Source organism: Dermacentor silvarum, chromosome 1 (assembly GCF_013339745.2).
Source record: "Dermacentor silvarum isolate Dsil-2018 chromosome 1, BIME_Dsil_1.4, whole genome shotgun sequence".
In the NCBI taxonomy this organism is placed as follows: domain Eukaryota; kingdom Metazoa; phylum Arthropoda; class Arachnida; order Ixodida; family Ixodidae; genus Dermacentor; species Dermacentor silvarum.
This window is the reverse complement of record NC_051154.1, coordinates 328242590-328257914: the sequence shown is the minus strand read 5'-3', so window position 1 is coordinate 328257914 and position 15325 is coordinate 328242590. Positions and strand designations below refer to the sequence as shown.

The window sequence follows — 15325 nt, the reverse complement described above, 5'->3', positions numbered from 1 at the left end:
CCCTAGGCCGGCGACACCATCAGCCATGGTGACAGAGCGTCCGCAAAACGTTCACAGGCTTCGCTTTGTACCGCTGATGTGAATATATCGTCAACATAGCACGAAACTGTATCTTTGGTACCCACTCCCAAACTCAAGCAAATTTGTTTTCTTCGATTGCCCGATATGTAGAACAATACTTCGGCCCCTCCGTCTAAAAAAAATCCATCGGTGACTGTACTTAATTGCATAAAAGTTCAAATTTCAATATATCATCACAACATAAAGTGCAAATTTTACAACTTCGTTATATCAAAGTTTAACAGCATCGAACAAAATTTTTAGTCATATAGTTCCTCCAGAAAAATAATTTAGTGACATCTACAAAAGGCAACGATTTACCCCACGCTTCAAATTTAAAATTATTGCATTCACTCGTATGTAAAGCATTTAGGAATTTTGAGGCCTAATGTTGACCCTTGCATTACATTCAAATACAGCATAGACCGCTTATAACTAAGTCGCTGGAGTCGCGAAGAGCCGCACTATTACAGTACTGCCCTATAATCAAAATACACTTCAATGGCTGCACACGTGCAAAACACGTAGACCAAGCCACCATGTACAGGGTGGGACTGCCCAAAGTCATTTTGGAGCAATTTTTGGAGCAAGTAAAATTGCATTTTGGAGCACTTTGGAGCAGGCCAATCTGAATTTTGGTGGTATAATGGAACATGGCAGCGTACTTCGTGAAACCACAATGAAACAGAGAATAAACCTACACAAAGAACATAGTAGAAGCATGCTTTGTAGCTACAGCATACTAGAATATCCAAGAGTGGGTCGAGCGGCAGGATGGCTTATGTTTTCCGGTAAAGCCGAAAACATCAGTGGTGCTACAGTCAAACTACATATTCCCGCGCCGACGCTCATGATAGCGTAAAATGTCCTCAAATTATGCGGTCCAATCGACGCGCTAACGCAATTTCTGAGTTACCATATGTCACCGTCGACCCAGAGAGCGGCAATCAACCCTGGACTGGTATAACATGAAACTATTACAATATGTCTTTATTGCGATAGCAATTATATGGACACCCCAGGTGCATTTCCGCAGTCGTCATCGCCGTGATGTTCCGTATAAAGTCCAGGGGCGATAGCATTGTCACCATGCACCGTACGCTGTTAGTGCGTGTGAAAGCGTGCCTGGGTGACCCGATGATGGCGGCTCAGCCTCGCACGCGCGGGAACAGTGAGTGTGCTCATCGCTTCGTGCGCGCTATGTTTACGCCGCTTAGTTCGCGTTGAAGCAAGGTAGAACGAAGGTCAATTCGCTCGCTGCTGCTGTCGCGCTTCCTCACTCCAGCATTTAAACAGCCAGTTTCAGCGGTCAACGAGTAAAATGTGTTTATGTTTACCTGTGCACACGTGACACCATGCATGCTTGTTAATTTGGCTAGTAAGTGAATGTTTACAAGTTCATATGGCTCATAAAACTACTATCCTTACTATTCGAAGCAGCTATTCTAAGCTAGGCAAAGCATCAATCTATTGCAATTGATGCTTCACCTTTCAGGCGAAGCTGCAACTTTTTATTTCAAATCCACCATTAGCCGTTCACGATACGTCAAAATGGCTCAGGCCTCACCGATGTGGGCATAAAAACAGATTAGAATATTTTAATGGTATACTGGCCCAGGGGACAAAGACACCCGCCTGCTGAATCTGCTGCAACGCGCACCTCCCAAATATCTAGTTCACTCGAAGTGCTCCGAGCCTGCTTTTCATTATTTTGCACCTCAGCTACAGAGCGCCGCGCAGCTCGGCCCACTCAACTGTATTCTAGCGCTCTCTAAATACAGCCGCCCTGGCCGTTCCGACAGCAGGGACAACAGCCGAGGGTGGCCGTGCGCGTTCTGGTCACTAGCTGGAAGCGCCGAGAAGTCCAGTGTTATAAACGCGAAAATCACAAGAAACTGCGGGAGGCGCCGTCGCACAGTCTGCGGAATGTGAACGGCCGCAATTTTTTTCGGAGACCGAATCCGCTCGCTGTTTGCGGCCACTGCCGGAGCACACGTACATGCTGAAGCCGTTCAGGCGTAGCATGTTGCAATTTTGGTCAATTTTCACTGTTTGATGCAGAAATCTGCATTTGTACCAAAATGGCGCAATTGGCGCAGGAGTCCCACCCCTGCATGTATATCTGAGTCGAAGCATGCGACCACAATGTTAGCATACGTTTAAATTTACTAATGTTGAAAAGCTAATCTCCGAGAAACCATGATCTTCGCATGAACCAGATAAACTAAATCAGAAAAAACTTCATGGAGGAAATTAGGTCGCCGACTAAATTCTCAGATCGGCTCGTTTATTCGAAATCTCCTGCAGCACCACCACCAAGTCCACAGAACTAATGTAGAACGGCAACTGAAATTTCGGACGCCGTACAATGCCTCGGTCGATTTCTCGGACTGACAGGCAGTATAAAAAACATGGTGACCGCGAACCAAGTTGCCTCAAGTGTTGCCTGTGTTACCGTATTTACACGATTGTAAGTCGACTCGAATGTAGATCGACCCCCCCCAAAATTGCATGTCTCAAAAAAAAAAAAAAAAGGGGGGGGGGGCGGGGGAGAAAAACCACGCGAGTGCATTTCACTCAAGGAAAATTTATTGATGGGGTTGCTAAGACTACTAATCGTCACTAGAGTTGACCTCACTGGTACTGCTGCCGTCATAGCTGCTGCAGTCCCACAGCACGTCGTCATCAAGTGTGAGTCCACACTTTGCGAACGACCGCACCACGACTTCGCGCGGTACAGCCGCCCACGCAGAGAGGACCCATCCGCACACAGTAGCCAGGGAGGCCAAATTTCCTCGCGCTGAAGCCGCCACTGCCGCACCACACGTTCACTGACTCCAGACTTGCGTCCCGCTGCGCAGTTGTTAGCTTCCTCGGCATGGAGGATAGCAGCCCGTTTGATTGCTACTGAGAACGAGCACCGAAAGTTCTTGGCACTCATGACAGGCGCGACGATTCAGCACAACAGCAGAAGTGGCAGATGCGCGCGGCCGTCGAAAACAATCGTATCTCAAAGAAAAGCTCTTCCGCCAACTACTAATACCCCCTAAACGACGGCTCTTCTGCCAATTACCAATACCCCCCTAACGGCGGCTCTTCCGCCAGCTACCAATACCCCCCTAACGGCGGCTCTTCCGCCAGCTACCATTACCCCCCAAACGGCGGCTCTCCCATGATCGATGCTCCCACAAGAGCCGTGCGCTCGCGATGCGCGCAATCAAAATGTCTGCAATATGGTAAAGTAATATGCTACGCTTCTACCGTAACCATAAAACGTAGGTGCAAAGTTGTAACCACGCCATAGCGCCCCTGATTTCTCGTTTCTCTTGCCGTTACTAGCGGTACACGGTTCGGTTTCGATTCTAAGTCGACCCCCCAACATTGGATTGCCAAATTTGAAAAAATGGGTCGACCTACAATCGTGTAAATACGGTATCTGTGCCCTCCCTCTCATTGTCGCAGTTGTTCCTCCGCTTTCCAAGTGCCGTACAGGCCACTGCGACGTGTTACGTTGACTCGGCACGAAACTGCAACTTTGGTCGGCTGTGACGGGTGGCAGGCAGTCACAAGAAGCTCACCCTTGATACATTTGTACATGTAAAGATTGGGCATGCGATCACGCGCATGGGCTGAACTGGCAACAGTGCGTGTGAAGCGGAGTTTGGTTTTTCAGCAATCAGCTTCACATTTTTTTAAGACTTGCATATCTGCACCATTTTATTCTAAAATTTCCTGCAAAATTTTTGGCAATTTGCAAAAATTCCTGACGAGTTTACTAGTCTTTGGCGCTGAAGGACACTCGTAACACCTTAACTGCCGATGACGAGTTATCTAGTCATCGGCAGTTCAAGTGCTAAACCACAGTCCTTCCATGTTTTTTTTCTGGTCATGAAACTGCCGCCTCAGATTCATATAGAGCCAGCGCCCGCCGCTAGAGGCGCAACCATGCACGAGAGGGCATGCGAACACCGCTACTGCTGTGGTTGTGTGTAGGGCAGCCTCGGTATTCTAGCTTTCCACAACTTCCGCAACCGTCGCTTTACTTTCATGCAACGATTTTTAACATTCCACATGCTTGAATAACTGCCTGAGCGCGTCTTCTGCCATAAAATGAGCACCCGGGACGAAAAAAAAAAAAAAAAACGCTCATAACATGGACTTTGCGGCAGTCTCAGTAAAAAACAAAAAAAAAAAGAAAAAAAATCTGGGATTTTAAGAGCCAGAACCACGATACAATTATGAGGCACGTCGTAGTGGCGGACTCAGGATTAATTTTGACCACCTGGGTTCTTTAAAATGCACCTAAATTTAAATAAACGAGTGTTTTGCATTTCGCCCCCGTCGAAATGCGTCCGCTGTGCACTGCCGAGCGGTCTCGGTCCAGATTTCTTCTTCATCGCCGTTCGCCTCAACACTTCGGTAGGCTCCGCTTTTTATTATTTGCCTGAAATTGAACACCGCGCATTCGCAACAAAGCGCCAGTGGTCCAACTTATCACCAGATGCAAACATATGGGCATCCCTGCAAGTAAGCGCCTACTCTCGGTCACGCATAGCGCCAGATAGTTCGCCGAGTACAGCTGTTCACTTTCTGTTAAACTGCGGGCAGTATCTTATCAGGAGATCAAAAGAATGAAATTGTTATTGCAAAGCGCTGCTTCCGTAGAATACTTAATGACAAAGAAAAGGAAATTGAGCTGCTCCGTGCACTTCCGATTTCTCTGCACAGTGATGCCATTTCTCAATGAGATTTAGGTAGGATAAATGCAGGACAAACTTCCCTACTAAATGTCTTCGGTGCGGCTTTTAGCAATGGATTAAGGCGAACGTGAAGTGTTAGGTCCTGCACAGTTGAAACTGTATTGTAATTAGGCAATTGCCTTAGCAAGCAGTCGTTTAGAAGCATCAGTAATCCCAGCACTTATTCACGCTGCTCGTGGTTTCGACGCAGAAACGACGAGACTAGGTATTTTGGTTCTTAATGCGCAACTATTTACAAGATGTTAAAATATTGTAATCTCCAGTCCTGATATTCTTATCATGGTCGAAAAAAGACAGCTTTATAATTCGATTAAGAAAAGAAATAAAACGTGTTGGTGCAAAAACAACATACAAGCACAATCATATATCATGTAAAATAAGCGAAATACAGACAGGACTGTGATGTGGGGTGCGCGACGGTGATATTTGTGGTGTGCGACAAGGTGCGGTGAATTTCAAACAAGAAGCAGATGACAAGGAGAGCGCGCGCCGCTCTACCGCGCCGCGCCGAAAACGGCGACGCCGAAGACCGTCCGGCGCGTGAACACGCGGCGCATGAAAAGAAATAAAAAAAAAAAAGCCAATCCAATCACAAAAGAACACGGAGCCTCGAGCAGCCAATGAGAAATCGACGAGTCGACCAGAGCAGCAGAAAAAGGAGCCGCGCTGGCAGTAGGGGGAAGAGTTCCAGAAGCGACACCAGGACAAGGTCGGCCACCGGATCGGGAGCTGAAGACGGCCGTCGGGTTCCGGACCCGAGCCACCAGGACTTCACCCGGCCGGGGCCTCCTGCCAACCCGTTCCTGGGAGTCGCCACTCTTCCTGATCGTAAACAGCTGCCCGAGGCCGGCAAGCGACTGCGCCCGTGGGCAGAACGAGAGCTGTCGGGCTACGGGCCCGAGCTCTACGACCAGCTGCCCGGCCAGGACGCCGCCGCCGTCAACCCCTGCTGCCAAGCCGCCTGCCTTCCCGGGCATCGCCACCCTGCCCGATAATCAACTGCTGCTGCCCGAGGCCGGTGAGCGTCTGCGTCCGTGGGCAGAACTTGAGCTGTCGGGCTACGTGCCCAAGTGCCACGATCAGCTGCCCGACCAGAACGCCACCACCGTCGGCTCGTGCTGCCGAGCCGCCTGTCTTCTCCCTCCGAGCCAGAGCTGCCACGCTCTGGCAGCCTGTACGACGCTCCGACACAACGTCTTTTGGTGAGACCAACACCGCTTATCTCGTCGTCTCGTCTCCGCTTCGCCGCGTTGAGACTGTAGTGCATATGCACACCCGCAGCCTGCCCGAACTTGCCTCATAACGTTAGCGTTCCAGCTACGTGTTTCCATGTTATCTTTGTGTGTTTGTTTTTATGGGTTAATTTTCGTTTCTAGTTTCATTAAAAGTTTGTGTGTGTGTTTCCCGACAAACGGCTTTGTCCTCGATAAGGTTCTGGGAGGCTTCGCCTCAGAGAACCGCCAGAAAATATAACACGAAAGAACCTGCTCATCACAAATTGGCGTCCGCGACAGGACAAAGCCGTTTGTTTGGATTCTCTTGCTAATTTTAACAATTTAAAAACATGGCTAGCACGCGAGAGCTGTTAGCTTTAGCGGAACGCAAGGGCCTTGAGGGAGCAGAGCTAAAAGCGTGGTTCGCCGAGCGTCAGGCGCGAGCGCGAGAAGAACGCGCTGCGGAGCGAGAAGCGAAAAGAGAACAGATTGAGCGCGAGGCACGGGTTTTGCAGTTGCGTCTGAGGGTCGCGGAGGCTTATAGGGCACGCTCACTGAGGTAGATTTTCGAGCTGGAGTTATATGCAAGCTCTATTGAGCAATCGTTTGACGCGGGCTCCAGACTAAGCAGCTCAACATCTTTGACTATTGATTGCCCTGAACCCCGTCACGGGTGTTTGTTAAAAAAAGGCACTGAACAAGAAGGCAGCAGAGAAATAGGCAGGAAACGGACCAGTGTAGGTCCCGACGTGAACCTCAAGGAGGCTGAGGACAGCGCGGGGAGCAGGCAGCAGGCAACTACTAATGAAATCGAGGCACCCATACGCATCTGTGCTGAGAAAAGCACATTGGATAAAGAGGCTCAGATGCCTTCAAAAATCCCAACGGAATGGGCAACGGTGCGCATTGGCAGTGACCTCGAAGAGGACACCACCAGCAAAGGGGTACGCTTGCGAACCTGTGCAGTTGAAAGCACATCGCATAAAGAGGCGCAGATACCTCAAGAAAGCCCGACTAAGTGGGCAAAGGTTCGCAATGCCAATGGCCTCGAAGAGTGCGAGGCGAGCGATAAAATGCTCCCCCACTATTCCGGTGTACCACTTGCGGTGGTGATAAGTGGCCTTGATAGGTTTGAGGACCAATCCAATAGCTCACCTCCAGTGAGGATAAGTTCGCCTGCCTGCATCCTCGAAGACCACATAGGCCAATGCAAAATGTACATGAGTACATATGTTTTCAGCAACTGTACTAGTACAGAAGTAGTCAGTAGAAAGACAACGAATGCAAAGGATCAAACAAATGAATTGAGAGAAAATCCGCATGACAGGGCAGCGTATACTAATAACGCGCTCATGGGAAGTGTGCAGGATTGCATGCCAGGAGGGATGTTCGACAAATCATGGTTTATTTCTTCCCGAGGGCGCGCTACGGACATGTCGTAAGCTTATCTGGGAGATTGTAACGACGATGCATCGCCTACGCATTCATCAGTGAATGGTGACGGGGCGGATCGGTCTTCTTTGGTGTCGGCTGAAGCAGAAAGCATTTCATCAGGGATGCTGAGTGAATGCTTGTGCAACCAGTCAAAGCGACACGTCAGCATCGCTGTAGTGGTCTTTGCGAGGTATGTGTCTCAGTGCACGTATGCAGCACATATTTCGTTTCATGCCAGGCACTCCCAGTCTGTGACTTTCGAACCGATGAAGCCGCTCAGTCAGGTAAATCAGGGTATCACAGGGACGCACTTCCCAAGACTGAACAGGGTGGTTCCAGGGCGGTCGTCCCAAACGCAAAAGAGACGCGCGGTTCGTCTCATCTGGGACGGGATCACTTAAGTAGCTGATAAATAGCCGGTTGCCCTCTCAAGATCTTTGACCCTGGACCGAATAGAAACATTTAAGTGTATTGCTATTTTGTTTGGACCTGTGTTACAGAAACTCATGATTGTTATGCGTTGCATGCCCTGTGAACCTTCTTTGGGACATGAAAGTGCTATGTGTTTGAACCAAGATTTAGTGAACTTTTAGTGATAGCTGTGTGAAATGTGTCGCGCACTGACCGGCAGTTTTTCCTGTGGAAAAACTTGTCCCAAAAAGGGGCTTATGTGATGTGGGGTGCGCGACGGTGATATTTGTGGTGTGCGACAAGGTGCGGTGAATTTCAAACAAGAAGCAGACGACAAGGAGAGCGCGCGCCGCTCTACTGCGCCGCGCTGAAAACGACGCCGCCGAAGGCCGTCCGGCGCGTGAACACGCGGCGCATGAAAAGAAATTTAAAAAAAAGCCAATCCAATCACAAAAGAACACGGAGCCTCGAGCAGCCAATGAGAAATCGACGAGTCGACCAGAGCAGCAGAAAAAGGAGCCGCGCTGGCAGTAGGGGGAAGAGTTCCAGAAGCGACACCAGGACAAGGTCGGCCACCGGATCGGGAGCTGAAGACGGCCGTCGGGTTCCGGACCCGAGCCACCAGGACTTCACCCGGCCGGGGCCTCCTGCCAACCCGTTCCTGGGAGTCGCCACTCTTCCTGATCGTAAACAGCTGCCCGAGGCCGGCAAGCGACTGTGCCCGTGGGCAGAACGAGAGCTGTCGGGCTACGGGCCCGAGCTCTACGGCCAGCTGCCCGGCCAGGACGCCGCCGCCGTCAACCCCTGCTGCCAAGCCGCCTGCCTTCCCGGGCATCGCCACCCTGCCCGATAATCGACTGCTGCTGCCCGAGGCCGGTGAGCGTCTGCGTCCGTGGGCAGAACCTGAGCTGTCGGGCTACGAGCCCGAGTGCCACGATCAGCTGCCCGACCAGAACGCCACCAGCGTCGGCTCGTGCTGCCGAGCCGCCTGTCTTCTCCCTCCGAGCCAGAGCTGCCACGCTCTGGTAGCCTGTACGACGTTCCGACCGCGACCTTTTGGTGAGACAAACAACGCTTCTATCGTCGTCTCCGCTTCGCCGCATCGAGACTCTAGTGCATAATCACACCCGCAGCCTGCCCGAACTTGCCCGACATCAGTAAGCGTTCTAGCCACATGTGTGTTGTATTATGAGTTCTTTTTGAGTGTTTATTTTATGGGGTTTTTTTTCTCGTTCTAGTTACATTAAACGTTTTGTGTGTGCGTTCCACAAACGGCTTTGTCCTCGATTGGTTTCTGGGAGGCTCCGCCTCAGAGAACCGCCAGAAAACATTAACACAAAAGAACCTGCTCATCACAAGGACAAAGAGGTGCTTGTATCTGGAACGGCACCCCGGCACACAACATTTGTTCGGCATCATTGTCCCACCCAGCCACTTCAATTTAACAGTGCAGCAATCGAGAAATAGTGCAGCACATGCACAGAACGCACCCGATCACTCAGCTCGCTTGGTACCGCGCAAGCGTTTCGGTACGCGAGCGATGCCCTCTGTAGCACAGTGGCGCCGCGTGGCGGCAGCTTTGGGCAGCGTATGAACCTCTCCCATAGCGTGACGGCGGAGTTTCATGACCAGAAAAAGATGGAAGGACTCTGGTTAAACTGACAGCAGTCAAGGTTGCACGTGCGATACCTGCACTTAAAACAACGCACCTTGCAAAGAGCGCAAACAAACTGAAGAGTCAAAGCTGCCAAACAGCGACAGTGTGCATCTATTCAGTGCGAAGGGCAGAACACTGATAAGCAACCAAGCAAAGGCACCGTTGCCTAGGCAACACCCCCCCCCCCCCGCATACCCGCAATACGCTGCCACTGCATTTCCCCCCCCCCCAGCCTTAGTTTGTTTGCTTCGTGTCTCCCCCTCCTTCTCCACACTGCCCTCGTACCCCCCCTCCCATCGGCCAGCACACCTCGTAGTGCACTCACTACCATGGAAGTGTGTGGGATTTTCCCGAGTAAGCCACATTATACCTGGTACTCCGTATTACACGACTGCACTATACGCAGCATGTCTATACAGTATAGACCACTTATAACGTAACCGCTTATAGTGCAGGACCGGATCTCGTGCGGTCTTTTCAGACTCACGTTAATTTTCCCATAGCACTCCATGCATACACGCATCGCTTATAGTGCAGTTGCGGGAAACGAAATACCGGTTACAGTGCGGCTGCCTGGGAGTACGGAAGTCAGCGGAGACGGCGATCGCTCCCCTCAAACGGGCGCCCCCAGGAGTGCTCGAGGAAGAAAGAAACGAAGTGGAGGGGAAGGGAAAGTGGTGCGAACGAACAGCCAGTGAGGTTGAAACCAGAACCTTGAGTGCGAGAAAATATCACGGCGCGCTTAGCGAGCGAGGGCCACGAAACTGCCAACGCTGGCCAACGCTCGATTCACGATAACAGCAGTAAACGAAACTTCAGGGAGGGAACGGGCGGCGCTGGCACGGCAGGGCAAAGGGCGCACGCGGAGACCGTGGAATGTGAGGGAGGAGGGCGGCAAGGAAGCGGATTTCGCCTCGGAAACCTCGCCTCTTTGGTGGCTCCCCTTGGCCTCCCTCGTAGCTCCCTCACTTTCGACTGTCACCGTGCGCGCACCACAGGCGCCGCCGCTCCAGCCGACCCGGTGCCAGCTCCCCCAAGTTTTGTTTTCTGCCGTTATCGGGAAGCGCGCGTTTGCCGGCGTGGGCAGTTTCGTTGGCCGGCCTTGGACAGCGCCGCTGCTTCCCTCTGCGCCGTAGCCGCAGCGTGCAAGGTCAACACGCGACTAAAGAGTAGAGGAAGCGTAAAGGAGAAAGCAGGCTTCACTGCCATTTTCTACGCATGGCTACGGTAGCGTGGCTGAGATGTCGGCACGTACACGCATGTTCCGCCACAACGCAGAATCGGCGACCTTGCCATTTGAGAGAGGGTGAAACTTCCGCCGCATTTTTATTTCTTTCTTTGTCTTTTTTTTGTTTTGTTCGCGTGCGACATTGAGAGGTCTCTCCTAAGCTTTTACTCTATGGCGGTGCCAGAGCAATGCCAGTCGGAGGCGCCGCCGCGTGATTTGGTTCGAATTAACGAGATTTGACTGTAAATTGAATGCAAACGTTCTAGCCGCATTCCTCGACTGTTGCATACACGTGGCGGCTCGGTGCACATGTTTTGCATTTGTGCGGGCCTTGAAAATTGTTGCATTGGTTATAGTGCGGTATCGCTTATAGTGCGGATATTCGCGACTCCGGTGACTTACGTTATAAGCGGTCTAAACTGTACATGGAGTTCTATGGGAGATAAACAGGAGTTGGAAATGGCCGCATTATAGCCAGTTCTGCACTATAAGCGGTTATGTTATACGTGGTCTAAGCTGTAATGGCAAAAAGATTAATGACCACTTTAAAATAAATATTCTAAATCCTGCCGTTTTAAGTCTTACGTTGCCAACCTGTATCATTACATCTCAATCTAATCCATAAACAAGTCCACAGAGGTCAAAACTTGTACCTTGTAAAAACAAACATGGTCACAACCGAATCGACACTATTTTCACTGTGTTGTACAATGCTGCAGTACCATGCAGCCTTTCACACTTCCACTTCATTCATGCGCAACATTATGGCAACACAGCGTGTTCAGTATGATGGATATTTCAAAAAGTCTAAAAAATTTGAAGCCCAAGGAGCTTGGAAACTTGGCTACGGCTGAGCGTGGACGATTCACAGATGGTGGAGCCAGCAGGAGGTCCACTTTAAATTTGACTAAAAAGATTTGATCTGGGAATTTGATCTGGCAATAAGGAAAGCTCTGCCTCTTCTTCCTCGACAAAAAGTGAAGAGACCTCGTTTTGGAAATACGATTCCTTGAACAAAAGAACCATTACTTTTTCCGTTCATCTTGCACTACCCTATTAGTAGAATAATTTTCTTTACTTCGCGTGGCTGGAAAGTTGCCCCTCGCATTGCAATCACACACGTGTTACATTCAAGTAAATACGGTATTAGCCTGTTTTTGTATGGGAGTGTACCGTATTTTACGGTCTATAAGTCGCACCTTTGTATAAGACACAACCCCTCAAAACGGCATTTAAAAAGACGTATATAAGTCACACTGGTATATAAGACGCACCTGTTCGTTTGGTAAGCGATTTAAAAAAAATACAGTGACGTTTCACTCTGTCAACGCGGGTCACGCACACGCGTATGGGTGCCACATATTTCCACTCCAGGTGCATTTTTGCCGTTGTGGTTGCCACGATGTACCGTATAAAGTCCAAGGGCGATAACATATCGTCCCCGCGCGCCTTATGCTGTATGTGCGAGTGAAAGCGTGCAACAGTGAGCCGAATTGCAACCAAGAGAGGAAAGTGGGAAGGCAGCGCGGGAGACAGTGGGCGTGGGGGGCTTGTGCTCTGGTAGCAACTGGCACGCGCTCAGCGATCTGCGGATGCGACTACTTCGGGGCAAGTCGACTCGCGGTCGGCCTGCCGCTCCTTGCTTTGCTGCTCCGTCCTTCAAGCACGGCACTTGGGAACTCAATCATGAGAAGAACCCGGCACTTTGATATCGCGCACAGAACCCATAGCAATTAAGGTGGGAGGCCATACTCAAAAAAAAATTTTTTAATTCAGCAGCCAGGAATATAATAATTTTTTGTCCGATTAAGCACGTCTTAAGTAACATATTTCACTATTGAAAGTGCAAAAAAGAGTTCAAATTTTTTTCAGGGAGTCAGTTCTAATAAAGAAATGTGCTAAAATTGGTAGTCGCGCCAGCAATGATAAGCAACTACTGAAATGAGGAATTGAGGAAAGCTTTGGCATATGTGTAGCTAAATGTATGCCCTATGAAATGAACCAGGATAAACATAATGTGATAGACACTAAAAAAGAAATCCTCCAAAAACTAAACAAAATTCGAAAAATGACCAGTTTTGGTCACATTTATTTGCAAAATGGGCTCTAAAGTCATAACTATTGCATCAGTGTTTTTCATCGTGGTTCATTTCACACATCTGTATGTGAGGAATGAGTGTGCAAAATTCAATTTCAATATATTCAAATAAAAAAAAGTTATCACCGTTTGCGTAACATGAGGTGAAGCAAAATCTTGTTTTGAGAAAAACATAAAGAGTTCAAACCATGTGAAACATGTGAAAAACAACACATAGAGGCCTAAAATGCACCAGGCTCGTAGGTGGGGCCCTAGTGAGATGCAGTAGAGTCTCCTTTTGTTCGTGCTGCTGCTCGCCTTTTCTTCCTAGCCCATTTTGTCTCGTCAGTTCATTTGCGTAGAGCCTTCTGCATGCGCTGGTGGTCTCTGGCATTGCAAGCTCTTGTCGTGTAGTACCCTGGTTCAATGCCAGCCTGCCTCAGTATGTCCAGGGTGCTTATGCTACCATTATTAAAATGTGCAACAGCGTCATGTAAGGAAAACCGTATTGTAGGCAAGCTGACATACACCTCCTTGGGAGCCCGCTGCCATATAAGTCCATTGAAGCATTCATTTGCATTTTGTGTCTTGCCATGCAGACACTTTGATAAAAGTTCATCCAAGCAGAGATCGCTGTACACAGCTTTTACTCTGCTCAGCACATCATTCGGAAGTCCTCCTTTGTGGACGTACTTCCCTTGGCCGAGGGATTTGACATTTTTGTTGCCGCACCAGCTGATCGGTCCTACTGGGCACAGGCCGTGTCTTGGTTGCGCATCTGTAGAGCTGCAGTGGAAGAGGCTGGCCAGGGTGGCTTGTTTCATCTCCGAAAGTTTTCCCACATTAGCTCTTATAGCTATCCCATAGTAGTTTTGCAAGCGGTCAGTAAGGGCATCAGTCAACTTTCCTTTACCTCCAAGTCCCCGCACTGTTTTCTTGAGTTTCCTCAGGTGGCAGCCGACACGCTTCTGAACATGCCCAATGCATTCAAGTTTCTGCACGCTGTTTTCTCCATACATGTCCTTTACAGTGGCATAGCTCTTTGAGTCACCATCACCATAGTACTCCAGGTACTTCAAGCCTCGTGTTGCTTGTGATCGCTCAAATATTCTGTACAAACCAACCGTCTCCATACTACCTGCACTTCCTTTATGGTTTGCTTGGCAGGAAGTGTGACTTGCCTTCCACTCCTTTGTATGAAGCACTGTTTGGGTTCAACTTTCGTTTGGTTTTGCAAGCCATGCATGTGCTGGAAAGTGCCTCAACATCAATAATTTTTCCTGTGTCAACAGAAATCACCGACACACAGCCGTTCAAAGAAGAATGGCCACGCTTCTGCCACGTTCCGTCACCTGAAACACCGCACTCATCACTCCTTATGACACGACAAACTTCTGCAACAGCATCAGTCATCGACTTCGATACTACTTTTTCAGCTGCTGCAGACAGTTGAGATAATGTTCTGTCGTAGGCGGAATGGCGCGCAGAGGGAGGCATGTTCATCACTTTGGAGAATGTTGTAGCACCTGCAAGCCCTTTCCCTAACTGGCGCATTGCATACACCAGTCGAACATTGTTATCATTAGCACGCACCGTTCTTTTCGATGTATTGAACGAATGCTCGAAGCCACACACAGCACACACAACTGCACAGGTAGAGCAAATCCCTTGATGAGAGCGTTCTTCCAGCTTCAGTGATGAATTCTTGCATTCAGGGCATGCTAGCACTGAAAAAACTGAACAAAGGATATCAAAGTCAACTATCCTGTTCCCTTGGAGAGCAGGATCTGGCAACAGAGCTTCGTAGCTTTTCTCGTTGTTCCCAAGCTTCTTGGCACTTGCTGAAACGCCCGCGTCCACTAGCTCAGGAGACAGACGCTTCGTCGTGTGTTGGTTCCCGGCAAACTTACGTTTGCGTCTTCTGTGCACTCTGACCTTTGCCATACTACTTAAAAAGTGGTCTAAGTGGTCTACTTTTTATGCCTTCACAACTGCGAGCATTGCAAAAACGCAATTTGCAATTTAAACAGCAGCTAAGCGACGCCTGACCAAGGTAAACAACAAACGTTCTTCGAGCGTCAGGATCCCCCTTGTGGCTGTTCTTATAGAGATTTTAGAAGAATAGTAAACGCATAAACAAGCATAAGAATACCATTTAATAATACAAACAGCTGATAATAAAAAATACTCAGTATAGTAATTACAGAAAGAAATATAACTGATTTCCGAAACCAATGCAATTTAGTTTCGGTTTCGCAATACGAGGGTACGGGTTCAAAAACTCCCTATAACGCCCAAACTAATCGTGATACTGTTTTTTGCAATAGGTAGTTAAATGTTTGGGGATCTTAAAATATAAAAAACAAAAAAATCTAATATTTGCAAAAAAATGACTTTTGAGTGTGGCCTCCCACCTTAAGTCAACCAGTGCGCTTCGCGTGGCCATGACATCGAATCCAATTTTGACGGCAGTTTTTCCGAAAA

The 15325-nt window shown here is 49.1% G+C and overlaps 1 protein-coding gene across 2 annotated transcripts in view; it reads right to left on the bottom strand.

The window, feature by feature from the left end:
* Positions 1–15325, bottom strand: part of LOC119443052 (serine/threonine-protein kinase 31-like) — a 205961-nt gene that overhangs the window by 127885 nt on the left and 62751 nt on the right. The gene's annotated exons all lie outside the window — the stretch shown is intronic.